This window comes from Palaemon carinicauda, chromosome 3 (assembly GCF_036898095.1).
Source record: "Palaemon carinicauda isolate YSFRI2023 chromosome 3, ASM3689809v2, whole genome shotgun sequence".
Taxonomy (NCBI): domain Eukaryota; kingdom Metazoa; phylum Arthropoda; class Malacostraca; order Decapoda; family Palaemonidae; genus Palaemon; species Palaemon carinicauda.
In genome coordinates, this window is record NC_090727.1 from 914781 (window position 1) to 932280 (window position 17500).

Sequence of the window (17500 nt, forward strand, 5' to 3'; positions counted from 1 at the left end):
GCTGTTAGCACTCTCTTCGCGTCCCTCCTCAGACGTGTGTGCGTATGTGCGTGCAATCTATGTGGGCGTGTCGTTGCGTATAGCGGTATGTGTCACAACTAAATCATCACATTGAATAAATGTGCCTTAAATTGCATACTGTAGTTTGAGTTTATTTTTATAACAATCTTTCAATTTGCTTTAAGTTTTTTTTTTCTGTTTTAGAGTAAGCTTTTTCTCAAGGCTATTTAGGCTTAACTTCTGTTATTATTATTATTATTATTATTATTATTATTATTATTATTATTAGCTAAGCAACAACACTAGTTGGAAAAGCAGGATGCTACAAGCCGTATAAGGATTTTCTTTATTTCCTTTCCTCACTGGGCTATATTCCCTGTTGGGGCCCCTGGGCTTATAGCATCCTGCTTTTCCAACTAGGGTTGTAGCTTAGCATTTATTATTATTATTATTATAAGGGCTCCAACAGGGTGGCGGTGGGGAGAGAGAGAGAGAGAGAGAGAGAGAGAGAGAGAGAGAGAGAGAGAGAGAGAGGTACCTCTAGTCGTATCTTATGGCAATGGAAACGAAGGACTTTATTATCCAGGTAGCACAAGTGTTTCATAACCAAAACGCTTTAAACATTATTATAATGAAAGTTACGCAATTAAATTCAAACCACTCAGAAAGACAAGAGCTATATTAAATATTAAGCTAATGAAGATCTCAGTAAGATGTCCCTGCAATATTGTTTAAAAAAAATTGAAATCTAAGGGAGAAAACAAAAGAAACTTAACAAAACAGTAAAAATCCTAAAAATCCTTCTGAGTTTGAGTTCCCCTCCTGCGGATTCACCGATAAAACCATTGACCCTTTGAAGTGGCGTCTTTCAAACATTCCAAATTTCCCTTAATTCTACAAAACTTCATTAGATTAATGTTTTTGCTCAGAATTTTCCTCAACATAGATTACATTTTCAAAATAGATGTGCTCTTCCTTATTAGTAACAATAAAAAAAATCCTTATAACATCCTTTCACATTTCTTTCGTGTTTGCCAAGGAATCGATAATGAAATCCATTTTGGGCAAAAGTCTTTCTACAATAGTCAAACGGTGGTGGGCGGGGGTCAATGGGTACTCTCAGGAATAATGTAACATGTCGAAGGAAAAATATTTTGGACATTTTACCTTGCAGAAAACGCTGTATGGAGATATGAGCGAACATTCCGGCTACTGCGCGCAGCGAGAAATGCCACCTACATCACAAATAGGCAAATTTAGGTGTTTTGCTTTTACTTGTCTTCCAGGACCTTTTCCTTAATTTTCTCAGAATTTAATTATACTGTATAAAGGCACAATTATTCATCGCATCATCTCTGGTAATCATATACCTGCAGGAATTCTAGGAGAAAATGAAATGAAAAAATGCCTGCACGCTTTATTTAAATGATTAATCAAGAAAACAAAACTTAACACAAATAACCGAGAACAGAACTACTTAACTAAATATAAGTATAAATCTATCAGTAAATAAAAGTAAGATGGCCGATGTTAATTCGTTAACTCCTATTATCCAAATCAACAGAATTCAGGTACGGTGAACCGTTCGTGATAAGAGAGAGAGAGAGAGAGAGAGAGAGAGAGAGAGAGAGAGAGAGAGAGAGAGAGAGAGAATATCTTACATTTGCGACAACTCTTGTCCGATGCAATATCACTATTAAATAAACTAGAAAGTATTCTTCTAACAAAGACATCGAACTACAATATACAAATTTACAAAATGAAGAACTAACTTCAACGAAATGGAATGTACAACCCAAAATTGTTAGAGAAAAAAAAAACAGCAAGGTGCAAATGAGAAATTATATCATGCTAATATATATGAAATATTTAACCCCCCCCCCCCCAAAAAAAAAAAAAACATTAAAATGCATCATAAATCCATCAAAACATATGAAACTTTTCTTGCAAAAGGGAATGTTAAAAATGATATCAGATATTAATATGTAATGTAGTTTTTTCGTTTCATACTAAAGAAATTAGAGTGTTCTTTTCAAAGAGAAATAGGGACAAACGAATAAAGGGAAATAAGTACATAAGATTACCTACTTTAAAAACTTCAATTTTCAATGACCAAATTATCATCATTCGCTCATCCTATGGTATTACATGTACAGTATACTGAAATGCCTCCTAAGTCTTTTCAGCATGGCACAGGGTTACATATTCACAAACAGGAAAAGCGTTTCCTCTATCACAGGAATGTAAAGTATGGATATCTGTGTATAACATAAAGCAGAGTGTATACACAATACAAAATGGGCTACTGCTAACTCCACATAGAAGAATTTAGAATAATAATGGGGTCTCGGGATTTACTATCTTGACTTTCCTACATTTTACCATCTGGTTTGGCAATATGGAGGCATACGTTTTCTATATTTCATAATTGAATCGAATTCAGCAGAACATCTATATCCCATTACACCGACAACATCAACCTTCGATTGATGACGGTCAATTGGCTTCTGTAAATAATTTCTGATAATTAGTAGAATACAATTCTGCAAACAATTTAGGTAATATAAAGAAATATACGTTTTCAGTCTGTTTCCCTACAGATACCAGTTTTAAATATATTCCAAATTAGTAAATCAATAAAAAATTCTAATAAAAATAAATCATCTGAACTTTAAGGCCCACACACGGGAAGATTTACATGCCTCAATGGTTTTATCGGATACACTGCAATGGAAAACTATTCCCATTTCAATAATGAATGAGCTTCGGTACCTAAGAGGCGTATTCCTCTTTAAAACTTGATGGACGAATGAACTGGATTTCCAAACTTATCTTATTGGACGAACAGAGTCAAAGACAAATGTTGGGTCAAGTTGTTGAAGTTAATATAATGATTAAAATAATAAACAAATATATAAAATATTTATTCAAGTAGAAAACAGTGACCTATGCTATAAGTTAGTCGGTTCATACACGAAGAAGACCATCGTTATTCGTACTAATAAAAATCAATGTCGTTAATAAACAAAAGGTTTGGTCAGTACTCGGTTGGGTGATCTATAATGAATTCCACAAACTCTAACCTACTTATCCCCAACTAATCCCCTTTCAACAATCAAGGCTTAGAAACTCGAAGCAGGCATCAGCAGCCCTTTGTGAGCAGCACTGCCATCAACGAGAAATGAGGAGACATCAGAATATAACAAATATATAAATAATACAGTGCGAAAATCGTCAAAATAATATCTGAAATACAAAACAAAAAGAAATTTCAATTCAATACTCCCACATTCTGAGTTTGCGCATAACGTTAAACAGCTGCAATAACTATCTGGCTACACTAACTGGAATAAAACAACTAACATTCATGTAGGCTGAAAACAACAACAAATCCTATTTTGTTCACTCCTCGGCGGGGCAGAGTCACAATAGGATAAATTACTAAAATCCTACGATTTAGAAAGATTGATGGCATTCAAAGTTGACTATTTTTACATATTTATACATATAAATTTTTTTTCAGATATTCGTTATAGTTTACTAATAACCTCATAGTGGACTGTTTTACCATTCGCACTTCCAGCAAAAAGAAATACGAGCTGCTATCATCGCCGGAAAATTTGTTTGCCTCTTAAAGGATTGAAGGTTGTAGTAGAAAAGTTAAGCGGAGTAGCAAGAGGGCATTTTTTGCATGACAGTATAGCGTAAGAACAATAGCAACGTTCCATTTGAGGATTACTTACTTCCATCGATTAAGAGTGGAAGAAGGTGATTGGATAAAGAGAGAGATTCTTTGACCAAGAGAAAATGACTACTGTTTCTACTGTTCAAGGAAGAAGCAAGAGGAAACTTAAGTTATTCTCTTCGGATTTTATCCTGAATAAATTCGAAGGCTTAGAAAATTGAGTCAGTTTCAAAGCGGCACCTATACAACAACAGCGCTGTCTCCACGAATACAGATTCACTTATACAAAAATCTACAGTTCAGGATATATTACGGAACCGGTTCCTTTTCAATTATGACATCAATATATCTCGAGGTGAGCTGTCTTGTCTTGGGTAAAGAGATTTCCGTCTATCCCGTAGTTATATTTATGTTAATCTTAAATTATATAACAAATAACTAATCTGCAGAGAAAATAAACAGCCGAGACTTTGTTGGATTATTTCCTACGACAAATTTGTCGTAAAAGCAAAGTGTAGAGTTATTGGAATTTTGAAGTCTCTAGTTAATGTCATTCGTTTTTTTAAAATAATCTTCTGTTCATTTGGCAAGAAACAAAAATTACACTTAACGGACTGAACAAACATCCATGGTACTAAAACATTAAAATGAGAAAAAATAAAACAATGGAGAGCAAGTTATAGTAGTCAATACTTGAATCAATACTTGTGATACAGTAATAGACTCCAGAATTCAATAATAATACTCATGTCGCTGAAAATTATTTTAGATGAATAAAAATGGCATACCTCAACTTATTATGGAAAATAATTAGGGAGAAAACATGTTTTAGGCAAGACTGACTCTCTCTCTCTCTCTCTCTCTCTCTCTCTCTCTCTCTCTCTCTCTCTCTCTCTCTCTCTCTCTCTCAAGAGCAATAACAATTAAGACTGATGCACGTGAAACTCGACAGAAATCTACAGGAAGTTGTTCCGACACGGCATAGAAAAAACAAAAGAAAACACAAGAAAACTAAAATTAGCCATAATTAAATCTCCCCATTAATATCAGTATTTTTACTATTTATATCTATTATCATCATTATAATAGTTATTAATGCTATCATTATTATTGAGCAGGTACTAAAGGGGAACCTATTAATCAAGTAAATACAGAATATTACGCTGGAAATTCAGGATGCAAATTATGGCGAGGAAAATAGAAGCAAACTAAATATAAACTTTATATTTAGTTTGCTTCTATTTTCTATTAAATATTTGTGGCTGATATTTACAATTATGTTGATCATGACGATACACAAACCTTTTCACTATGTTGAGAGAGAGAGAGAGAGAGAGAGAGAGAGAGAGAGAGAGAGAGAGAGAGAGAGAGAGAGAGAGAGAGAGAGACGTAATCTAAGCATTTTCTTTTTTTAACATTACTGTCTTTATATTATAATGACAAAAATTTCCAATAATTCATATGATGTAAGATTATTAAACAGGATACTTAAAAAGGGTAATATTTAAGACCATAAATTAATGGAAACCATTTTCTATTGCAACCACTCTCCCATGTACTTCACTAACTCTAACTATACTTCTTGATTCAACAGTCTTGAGATATGCCAAATTTTCTAGCTCATCTTAATCCACATTCTTCACTTTAATGCGGTTTACCTTTCCTATCAATTTATAACCGAGGTATACATATGATTTTACTATTATTATTTATGTCTTTCTTTTGATATCTCTTTTTAATGAACATAAAAGGTAGTCAGGATGATCAAGATAGTCAAGATAGCTCTTGATAGCTCAGTCGGTATGGTCCCTGCAGGCATGGTTTCCAACCGAACAGGTGGGGGTTCGAATCTCCACCCGGCCAGAAACTGTTACCATAAAATTAATTCCAAGTGGATGTATACTCCCAAGATAGAATTCGGTATTAAATGCCATTCGTGGGTGATATTTACATTGATTGAAATCACGTGTGCTTGTGATATATATTCATATATATATATATATATATATATATATATATATATATATATATATATATATATATATACATATATATATATATATATATATATATACATATATATATATATATATATATATATATATATATATATATATATATATATATATATATATACATACATATATATATATATATATATATATATATATATACATACATATATATACATATACATATATACATAATATATATTTATATATATATATATATATATATATATATATATACATTATATATAATATATACACTTGATTAACAAATCAATTCCTCTAACTACAGCACTTCTGTTTCTTGTCAGTTATAGTCAAGAGGAAAATTCTGTTCAAAATTGTTAATTTATTTCAACTTTTTTTCCGCGGCCTTCAAAGAGCCGTATAAAAAGTGTCTGAATAAAACATTTATCAATAAAACATAAAAGTCTCCAATGCTTATCCCCATTTCCTGAAGCAAGCTCATGCACAAGCAGGACTTTCGGAAACTGGCCTTGCCCGAGCATAATGTGATCCCCAAGAAATTTCCGGACTATGAATGTAATGCTGTACCCTATACCCGAGACTCTTTGCGGGGACGTTACCGCTCTGACATCCTCGCAGATAGGATCAAAATTAATTTTCGGTTCTAGTATCTCTGTAGTCAAAAAAGGGAATATTATAGGCCTATGAATGAAATAATTTCCATTAAAAAACTACACGTCTTTTCTAACGACGATAACATAAATAGGGATTAATTACAAACAACGCTGAAAAACCGATCCCGCCATCGTAAATTGTTTTCGAAACCTTTCATATATGAGATTTCTGTCTTCAAAACTCAACTTTTCTTTTAACTAAAAAAACAACACACGGATCGGACTTACAGACACAAGCGTGCTCATCTCAAAGCCTATTTTCTCAGCTACATCAACATTCACGAATACTCAAATATCTCACAATTTTGAAAAAAAGAGCTTCTTTACACTAAAAATTCCATGAACTGAAAAAAATACCTAAAAACCCAATAAGAGCAATAAGAAGTTTATTTTCTTCTCTGATTGCCGAGATGATTGCTTCACGGTGTATTATTCCTTTTTCCTTTCCTTTCGGCAATTCCTTCCTCCCTTATTCTCCTGTAATCTTGATCGAAGGTCATCAACATTTGCTTGTTTAGATGCAATGCTTTTGCCTGAGAGCATCCTCTCCACCAGGGAGGAAGATCAGGGTTTTTCATATAACAACCACCAGGAAACCACCATCCTTAGAGAGAGAGAGAGAGAGAGAGAGAGAGAGAGAGAGAGAGAGAGAGAGCGTTTTAATATAGCCAAAAGGAGAGAATTACACTTTAAATATTCATATATACATTATATATATATATATATATATATATATATATATATATATATATATATATATATATATATGTATGTATATAATATATATATATATATATATATATATATATATATATATAATATATATATGAATATATATATATAATATATATATATATATATATATATATACAGTGTATATATATATATATATATATATATATATATATATATATATATATATATATATATATATATATATACATACAACTGCAAATTCCTTTAATGAACTGTTGCCTCGAGAACCTATCCCGGCACACCAAAAGGAAACGGAATAGGGCTGACATTATCAGTAAATGCCGCAAAGAAAATGAAGCGTTGATAATGATATATGTGTACGAGGTGAATTGGGGCCAGTGGTATAATTGTGCTGGGGCGATGAATGGCGATTCACTAAAAACAAAACCTGAATTAAAAAAATTACACGACGTTACTCAACATGATTTCCGGGTTATTATCCGACGACAGCTGTCAATCTCTTGAATAACCACTTGACTAGAAATTATGCTACGTGACTAAACATGTAAATAAGACCTTAATTACATAAATTCTTAATATCAAGAAAATGTTATGGAAGTCTCAGACTTACCTACACGTCACTGAAGCTGCTCAAAGGGCCACTGATTAAGACCTGCAAGGAAAACAAATTATCAGCATAATATCTCCCATTTAACTATTGGTGATTAAGAGCCATGATTCAATAAGCATTTCATTATAAAGTCTTACTGGCAGATGTTCGGAGAGAGAGAGAGAGAGAGAGAGAGAGAGAGAGAGAGACCTGTGTGTATTGAGCAAAGGTGAAATAATATAGAGTAATACAAAAAAAAATTTAAGAAGTATGCAAATTTTGTAGAAGAAAACACGGGTTGGATGAAAATAGCATTACTGATTTTGTATGGCAGCCAGGACTAAAGAAAAGCTGTGATATTAAAGATAAAAGCTACTCAAAAATTCAATACATTCTAGAATGGGACAAAAACATAATAAACATTGTAATGATCAAAACCTGTTAAGACAATGCGAGTGAACTGACCGAAAAACTAAAAGATTCTACCTTTCAAAAGAATCAAGCCCAAAAGGTTCTAACTTCTCGATGTTGTCAATAGAAATACGAAAAGCAATATTCACCACTATCTACAAAATCCGTTTAATTTTGACAAAAGTTAACTTGATAAAAATATAACCAAACTATATTGTACCCAGAGAGCTGTTCACAAACAAACACAAACAGGGGTGAAAACAACCTCGTTCCAACGTAATAATAGACTTATTAAACAGGATAAATATATTACACATCGATTATCGACTATTATAATAATATATAGAGGAAGTACTAGCATCTGATATCAAATAATATCAATTCTGTTATTTCTCCATTTCCGTAATTTTAAAGATCCTGGAATTCTTTTTCTTCAATTTTCAAATTCGTTCACCCATTACCCCAACACATTTCTGAATTATTCCACTTGGGGTAATTTACCCCAGTTCCCCGACCACTGCTTTATAGTAATTAATGAGGACGAAGCGTATAATCTAAAAATAATTCTTACACTCCTTTTTTTCACCCAGGTGTAATTAAGGTGCATATAAGGGGAAACCCAAAGAAGACATGTACTACGGGCCAACCAAGGGAAAGGCCCGTGCCAACAACAAGTGTTGGCTTTAATGCCCCAAGAAGAAGAAGAAGACATGTAAAGGAAAATCACTTATGAAATAAATAATTCAGATGTAGCTAGATATAGCCTCAGCTAATCTGGCTAACTTCTTAGGTAAATGGGCCTAGTGAGGTAGAGAAATATAGGCTAAAAAACGTCCTTTACAAGATTGAAAATGTAAAAAAGGAGTAAAATCATGATAGAGAAAAAAATATAGAATTGCAGTCTATATCTGAAACTTTGTTTATAAGCCTTGGCTTTCTCTTCGTGAATATATCTTATATAAGAGTATCTTTTATTTACTCCTATCTTATCTTGTCTTATCCTAATCTCTCTCTCTCTCTCTCTCTCTCTCTCTCTCTCTCTCTCTCTCTCTCTCTCTGTGCACGGGAGCGCGAGCGCTAGAAAAAATAATACACGAGTATTGGCATTTCCGGAACTCATGCGTTATTCATAAACCCAAAGTAGACTTATATTTCCCTTGTTGATCAGAGCAGCCGCCTCGAGTTTCTTTTACGTAATATAAATAAATATCTTAGGAGAAATGAAATCCATTGAGGACATTACATTACTCCACAATACCAGATAAAGCGTGATGTTTTTCTTGTCGGTAAGGTCATATGTTAATAAGGATTCTCTTTGTCAACCAGATCATAACAGATAAACACAGACGAGTGCATACATTTACCAATTTACTATTATTTAACGATAGTCTACTGGTAGCGACCCATACTTGAAACTATTACAAAATCTAAAGCACAAAAATGAAGATAAACATAATGTACTTGATACACCATACTGTACATTCAGGTGGCTTATTCAAATACCCTTCTAAACTACACAGATCGAATGTGTTCAAGTCTTCAATTCCCTGAATTCCAATGTAAATGAAACACTTATAAACTTGAGGGTTTCAGGGTCCAGAATGTACCCTTATTTTGTTTTTCTGTCTAAACGTCATTATTGGAGGAGGACATAAACTGGTAGTAAGGACAAGAGCTAACATGGAATCTGACAGGAGGGAAGAGATAAGAATCCTTTTTTTTCGGGAAAATAAGTTTTGAAATAATATATTGAAATCATAATATGTAATAACAGATTCCTTCCACTCAACATAAATGATACCAATAATAATGGCAATATTTATAATCAATCTGTCCTCTAGTAAATGAATGTCACTTATCGTAAAACAGCAAACCACTAAAAACTAGATATTGGTACAACAACATTGCCCGTGAAAACGTCCGGGGTGGTATATAAGTTCAGCCAGGGGCATGCACGCACAGTTTTAACTTTCAGGCCGACTGATGAAACCAGATTTAACAGGTTTATTCAGGCCAGTCTGAGCGTGTATTTTCAACTGAAGACAGGCCGGAAAGGCGATTGGATGAACAAGCGAATGTCGAAAATCTACCCGTATGTTCTCGGGAGCTGACGGCCAGTTTGCACGTGTATGGAGGTTCCTGCAGGCCTGCCCTCAGTGCAACATATGAATTGAAGTCCTTCGTCGCTGATGCAATGGCCGTGTTCCGAGGGGATAAGCGATTTTATTCTGAATTTATCGTTATTTACAGGGGATACCCATCACTTAGAAAATAAAAAGTTATGATTGTTCCGACAGATATGAAAATGCTGACAAGGATATCAAAATAATCATTCATTTACATTGAGATATACAATGTTCCTATAAATCAGAACATACGCAGGGAGTGGATAGGACTAAAGTACATAACGATAAGCACAAACTTTTCAGAGAAAACAAATTATAGGTTTTTCTTTCGAGAAGTTACAACTTTATAATGTACACTTAGATTCAAAAGTCCGCCGACACTCGGGAAGAATCGCTCGTCAGAGGTCTCTAGTGTTACCATGACAAAACAAATAAATAGAAGCATTTCTTACTACTTCTTAGGAAATAGGCGGAGCCTTGTCCAACCTCAGCGAACGCTGGAAAATATTACAAATCTTGTTACCATATTTCATGCTGTGGTATCATTTGACATCCCGACTATCAAATATAAATACACAAAAGACACACACAAACACTCACACACACAGACACACACACACACATTTATATATATATATATATATATATATATATATATATATATATATATAGAATCAATAAAAGAAAGTAGAAATTAATGCAGTGGCATAACAATTCTTTCCGTTAGTAGCTACATTACATTGTTCGGAGATCTGACATTAGTCTTGTTCTAATTTCATCTATGGCTCGATGCTGTAAAGTATTCATAAAAACGCCATAAATGAGTTATACGAGCCTTGGGGACATTCACAGAGAGAGAGAGAGAGAGAGAGAGAGAGAGAGAGAGAGAGAGAGAGAGAGAGAGAGAGAGAGAGAGTGCTTCCAAAAACTTAGTTTTAGAATGTTAGATTGATTGTTAAAGACTTTCATCGGCCTTTAGATATTCATAGATAGCAACATTTTGTAATACATAAGGATACTCTACTGTAAAATATTTCACAAGTCATTCAGATTCAAGGGGATGTGCCATATGTCTTTAGTTCGCAACCCACTTGCCCTTTATTCATCAAATTTTTTACCTTCCCTTTTCCGCCCGTATTTGAGGCTAAGAACGGTTGGCATTGACGTTTAAACTAAAATTTTAAATATATACATCAAAATCTTTGTTGTGTTGCTGATTCAATCTTTATTACAAGACCTTTAATTCGCTTGATAATTACTGAGGCCCTATGGCAAAATTGGAGGTAGTTATCACCGAGTAGAGATAACTGGATTATTTTGTTGGACTTGAATGCTCATCCACATAATGGTAGATTTTGGAACAATAATAGCTTTAATTAGAGTCATTGTCTTATGAATGTTTGAAGGATTCGTTAGAAAGAATCCTTATACCAACATTTGTCCGGCTCGAAGTTATACTATTTAGTTACTAGATCATTATGTTCTGTAGTCCTCCACATACCACAAGTTTTCCAGTTAATATGCTCATTACGTAAGTGCTCTATAGGATAATTTGTCAGTTTGCTTTAAAATCAACCAAAACATTTTCGTTAACTGGAATAATTATAAAGGAATATGATTGAAATAATGCTCAAAATGCCTTATTTTTTAATCCAGCTGAGGAATATCTCGTCTTGGCTTCACACAAATTTCGAAAGGTTCCAGGTTGGAATGGTCAAGTGCAGGAGTTTCTATCTGCCGCTCAGGAGAGATTTCTTTTCTGGAGGGATAGTGAGAAACTAGGAACTAAAATTGACGGCCTAAGACAAATACCGGCGAAGAAGGTCATTTATCTTAGAAATACCGAGGAAGTTTAATAAATGAATGAATGAAAGGAACACAAATAGGAACTTGATCATGGATACTTAGGCCTATTTGAATCACGATTATTAGAAGTCGGCGTGATCAAGCTACGCAATTTTCTGAAGATAAAGCTACTAGTAATTACATAATCACTGATAACTTACAGCCAAGATATTAGTGAAGGAAATCATTTTGTGCTCATGCCACCTGCGCTTATATTTTTTTGGAAAATTCGAATATATCGCTGGAAAATTAGTATTTCTTACTTCCATTACAAAATATCGGAAAATTATGTCGTTCTGAGGACAAGAGACTTTTTTATATGATTTATCAATAAAGCAAATTTCTCAAAGGTTTTGCTAGAATGTAATAGTCATCAGTATTTACTGCTTCCGTCACAGATTTTTTTATTATGCAGAGTTAATAGTTAACTTTCGTTACTAATCAACCTTAGAACAACAGCAGCTGTTTATTCTGTTGCTACTAGCTACTACAAGTGAACTATTAATGAATTAGCTTAGCAATATTTCCTTGGAACATTAACGGTTATCAAATTAGATTAGGCAATGATACAATATCTTTCAAGTTGTATCAAGAAATTTTTAACCTCTTTCCACAACCTCTAGTATACAAATGACTTCCTTATTTCCTCAAATTCTTCAGTGTTGGACTGACCAGGGAAGGAGTAATTCCCCCCCCCCCCCTCATCTACCTAACCCCCACTCCCCCGCCATCTACCCCTCCATTGAAAGTGTCTACCGGGCTCCTCAAAAGAATAGTAAAAATAATCATATATATATATATATATATATATATATATATATATATATATATATATATATATATATATATATATACATGAATGTGTGCGTGTGTGTGTGTTGTGTATTTTTAGTGAATACTCGAGAGACAAATGATACCACAGTATGAAATATGGCAACTCGATTTGTAATATGTTTAAGAATTCGCTGAGGTTGGACAAAGCTCCTCCCATTTCCTTGAAGGTGGCAAGAAGACCAACTCTTTCTTTGTTTTGTCATGGTAACACTAGAGACCTCTGTCGAACGATTCCCCTGCCCATTACGAATAAATAACAAGACGACTAAATTGATGTACTTTTGAGATGCATATTGACAAATTTGGAATAGACCTATCCTCACCATTTTTATTGTTGAAGTTTGTTGCCGTTTAGGTTTAAGAGTAATATATATATATATATATATATATATATATATATATATATATATATATATATATATATATATATATATATATATATATATATATATGTGTGTGTGTGTGTGTGTGTGTATACATATATATATGTGTGTGTGTGTGTCAACTTTTAAACGTAAGCCTACTCCTCATGTTAGTACTACTTCATTATATGTTATAATTTAGTGAATAATGTCCTGTTTCTATATGCCACAGAACCATCTGTATTAAAATAAATAAATACACACACACACACACACACACATATATATATATATATATATATATATATATATATATATATATATATATATATATATATATATATATATATATATATATATATATTTAAATTTTACACTTTCTCCTCAAGTTAGTATTACTTCATTACATCGTAGACTTTAGTGGAGGAAGTTCTCTTGCCACAGAACCAATGTTTACGCCATTTCTTTTTGGTGTTTTCATTTCTTGCACATCAGCTCGGCTAGGCAGATGTTAGGGAGGAAGAGATGTTGCCACGGTGCTGTCCGGGTGTCAACTGAGGTTAGACGGATGGCAGAATTGAATATTGTTTGGGTACTCTCGATATCCGGCAGGACTGTCAGTTCAGCGAACTGTCAGTTAAAACTGTGCGTGTATGGCAGGCTTAAAGATACATTCGGTCTATCCAGTAATGATTAGGCCTAACAGACAAAAAATCATTTAACGTCAACTGGCCATAGTAGTAATTTCAATGAAGGATGTCCGAGATTTTTTTCTTTGGAGCGCATTGTCTAATTCATTATTACTATTATCAATATTATCATCATTACTGCTATCATTACTATTACTAACTAAGCCAGAAAACCAGGATGCTACAATCCCAAGGTCTCTAACAGGGAAAGCAACCTAGTGAGGAATGGAAATGAGGAAATGAATATTCTATATACGAGCAGCAACGAATAAAAAAAAAAACATTTTAAGATAAAAATCAACGTCAAAATAGACCTATGTCAACTTGTTCAGCATAAAACTACTTGTAGAAAGTTTAAACTTCTAAAGTTCCACCAATTCAACTGCCCGATTAGAAAGATCAGTACAGTCTGGAAAGATCAGAATGCAAAGGATGGTCAGAATCATGAAAAATCTTATGCAACATGAACAAAAGAACTAACTGAACAACGATGCCAGAGATTAATATCAAGATCACCAATAAGAAATTTGACAAAACGCAAGGTTCTGTCCACCAACCAAAGATTGGAGTCAACAGCTTAAGACCTCATGGGAGAACAGTACTGTAACAAGGCAAAATGAAAGAATTATAAAATTTCTTCCAGATAGATTGATCACCAAAAATCTTGAGACTTTATCAATAACCCAATAATGTGTAATTGAAGACACAGACCGGATGTGTTTCTCAAAAGTAAATTTGTCATAAAGAATTAATTCTAATTTTGAAATAGTTATATATAGTTAAAACATTATCAATGAAAAGATTTGGATGTTCATGAGATACTGTCCTCAACATACTATCAATCATACTTTGAGTTTGAGTCCAACTTCATGCCCATAATTTGTATCATGCACTCATTTTGGCTAGATCCCTACTAACGCATTCAGTAACCATAGGTCTACATTCAGGAAATGGAATTCATGCACAGAGTATCATCATCTACATATGCAACGAGTTTGTTTTCTAGGCCAAACCACATATCATGCATATAAAATATAAAAAAAAAAAAATGTTAATAGCAGCTTTTTTATTTTTCTGGAGTGTCAATATTGGTGGAATAAGAAAATAGATTTAAATAAACATACATAGATTATGTTCTCTTATTTACCCACATGAACGGCATACATGACAAAGAAAAGCAACTGGTTAGAGCAAAATGAAAGAAAAGTATGTCCAAATACTAGAAACGAATTTATTAAACTAATTGAGATACAAAACAGACGACCACTTGTCTGACTGAGTCTCTTGTCAAAGAACAGAGCGTAGTTTCAGAAAACATTCATCCTCCGTTGTTGTAATTTTCTTTGGTAAGGTTAAGGGCCTGGCAATGAGAGTTTTTCTTGCAGATTTACGAGTACAGCATTAACGAACCGTTATCTCTCTCTCTCTCTCTCTCTCTCTCTCTCTCTCTCTCTCTCTCTCTCTCTCTCTCTCTCCACATACCATATCACTAACAAATTCCTTATTTTTCGTCTAATTCAAATTCGTTCATGACTTGTATCGTCATCATTAGAACAAACACAAAAGCTAATATCTAAATACCAAAGTATAGATTAAAAGACAGGATTTGAATTGACATTTATTGGGTACATTATGATATATAATAAATTTAGTTTTGATAAGAAAAGGATTATTTATTGAAATTTAATATAATACACACTTATAAAAAGCTTAATCCCGATTTTGAGGACAATGCACGATGTAGGACTGTAGGGTTTAATGAGCCGTCGGGCAAAATGGGAGTTTTCACAAATGTCCCTCTTATTACACTCCCGTTTTTTATCTTAATAATATGAACGAAAACTCTAAGTACAAATTCAAAGCTTATTTCTTATTTTTTACCAGTATAATATATGGAAATATATATAGGGGTAATACAAGAAAATTCATTATATTAATTTCTCTCCATTGTCTAAAACTCGACAAAGAAACTATAAAATTATAAATATTCTCAAACCCGAAGAAGGATTAGGAAACTTTACATAATTAGAATAGGATAAATATAATTAAATATAAGAGATAGTTGAAAAATACGACTTTTACTGAAGAAACCAATTAAAACTAATCATTACTTCAAGCTTAATATCACTTTTTGAGTCTTAGTTTTGGGTAACACAAGCATTCTAAGATTATTACTGAATCAATACAAATCTCCTATCGATTGAACCCAGACCAATTCATTTCTAAAAGCATTCTAACTGATAAAAGGGTGAAGACACCAAAGTGGTTCTTGTCATGGAAATAACAGGTGATTTTCTCCCGGCAAGAAGTATTTGGGAAACACGAAAGCTGAGATGAGACGTATTCTACTCTATAAAATAATCCTGATTATGGTCATGGTTACAGAAGCAACACATTTGATGTCATCTGAAAGAGTTTCCTTAGCAGAGTAGGCATGTAACAATAGAAAGTTCTATCTTTACCAGTTCACAAGTTATGGCAGAGGGTAAAGTTGTGGCACCAACCCACAGCATTTAGAGCCATAATGTCAGAATTTGGTATTAAAGAAAAAGATGATGATTTCCCTTCATGTACATGTTGGCCTACCTTTACCTTTCCACGCCGTTTGACTGCAATTCCTTTAACTATACCCGAGGAGTTGTGACGGTAAAGCAAATGTCTACCTTTGCATCTCGTATTTCCAGTGTAATACCTTCTAGCATGTACAGTAGCAGAAGTAATTGTGATAACAAGGCAAGGGTAAGAGACTATCAGGCTACCTACGGTATACAGTATAGCATGTTCGTTTGAAAACTGTTCAACAATTAATTAAGGACCGAGGATGACCAAGTAGATGTGCCTATCACTGACTGTTGGACTTGGGGATGATCTTCAGCTTTGTACAATCATGCATGTCAAATGACAAGATCCCTTCTACATTGCTACACAAGTAATAATGACAAGGGTAAATAGGGCATGAAGTAATGGACAGACTAACAGACAGGCAGACGCCGGACTGACGGTTGGAAAAAAAAACTTTTAAGTTTCCCTCGCTATTTTGTTGGTAAGGATCTAAAAACCAGCAAAATTATATATATATATATATATATATATATATATATATATATATATATATATATATATATATATATATATATATATACATATATATACATATATATATATATATATATATATATATATATATATACGTGTGTGTATATATATGTATATATACAAATATATATATATATATATATATATATATATATATATATATATATATGTATATATATGTATATATATAAATATATATATATGTATATATATATATATATCATATGTATGTATATATATTATATATATGTATATGTATCTATATATATGTATATATATGTATGTATATGTATATATGTATATATATATATATATATATATATATATATATATATATATATATATATATATATATATATGAATGTATATCACAAACACTCTTGATTTCAATATCTCTACCCGGCCAGAAGCTGTTACCCTAAAATGAATTCCAAGTGGATATATATTCCCAAGATAGAATTCGGTATTGAATGCCATTCGTGGGTTTTATATATAT

The 17500-nt window shown here is 32.9% G+C and overlaps 1 long non-coding RNA gene across 1 annotated transcript in view; it reads right to left on the reverse strand.

Annotated features, from left to right (window-relative positions):
* LOC137636658 (uncharacterized) overlaps window positions 1–17500 on the reverse strand; it is a 45026-nt gene that overhangs the window by 12974 nt on the left and 14552 nt on the right. Inside the window, exon 2 of the long non-coding RNA XR_011043183.1 lies at window positions 7663–7704. This is a non-coding gene — a long non-coding RNA (uncharacterized lncRNA). The remainder of the gene's footprint in view (window positions 1–7662; window positions 7705–17500) is intronic.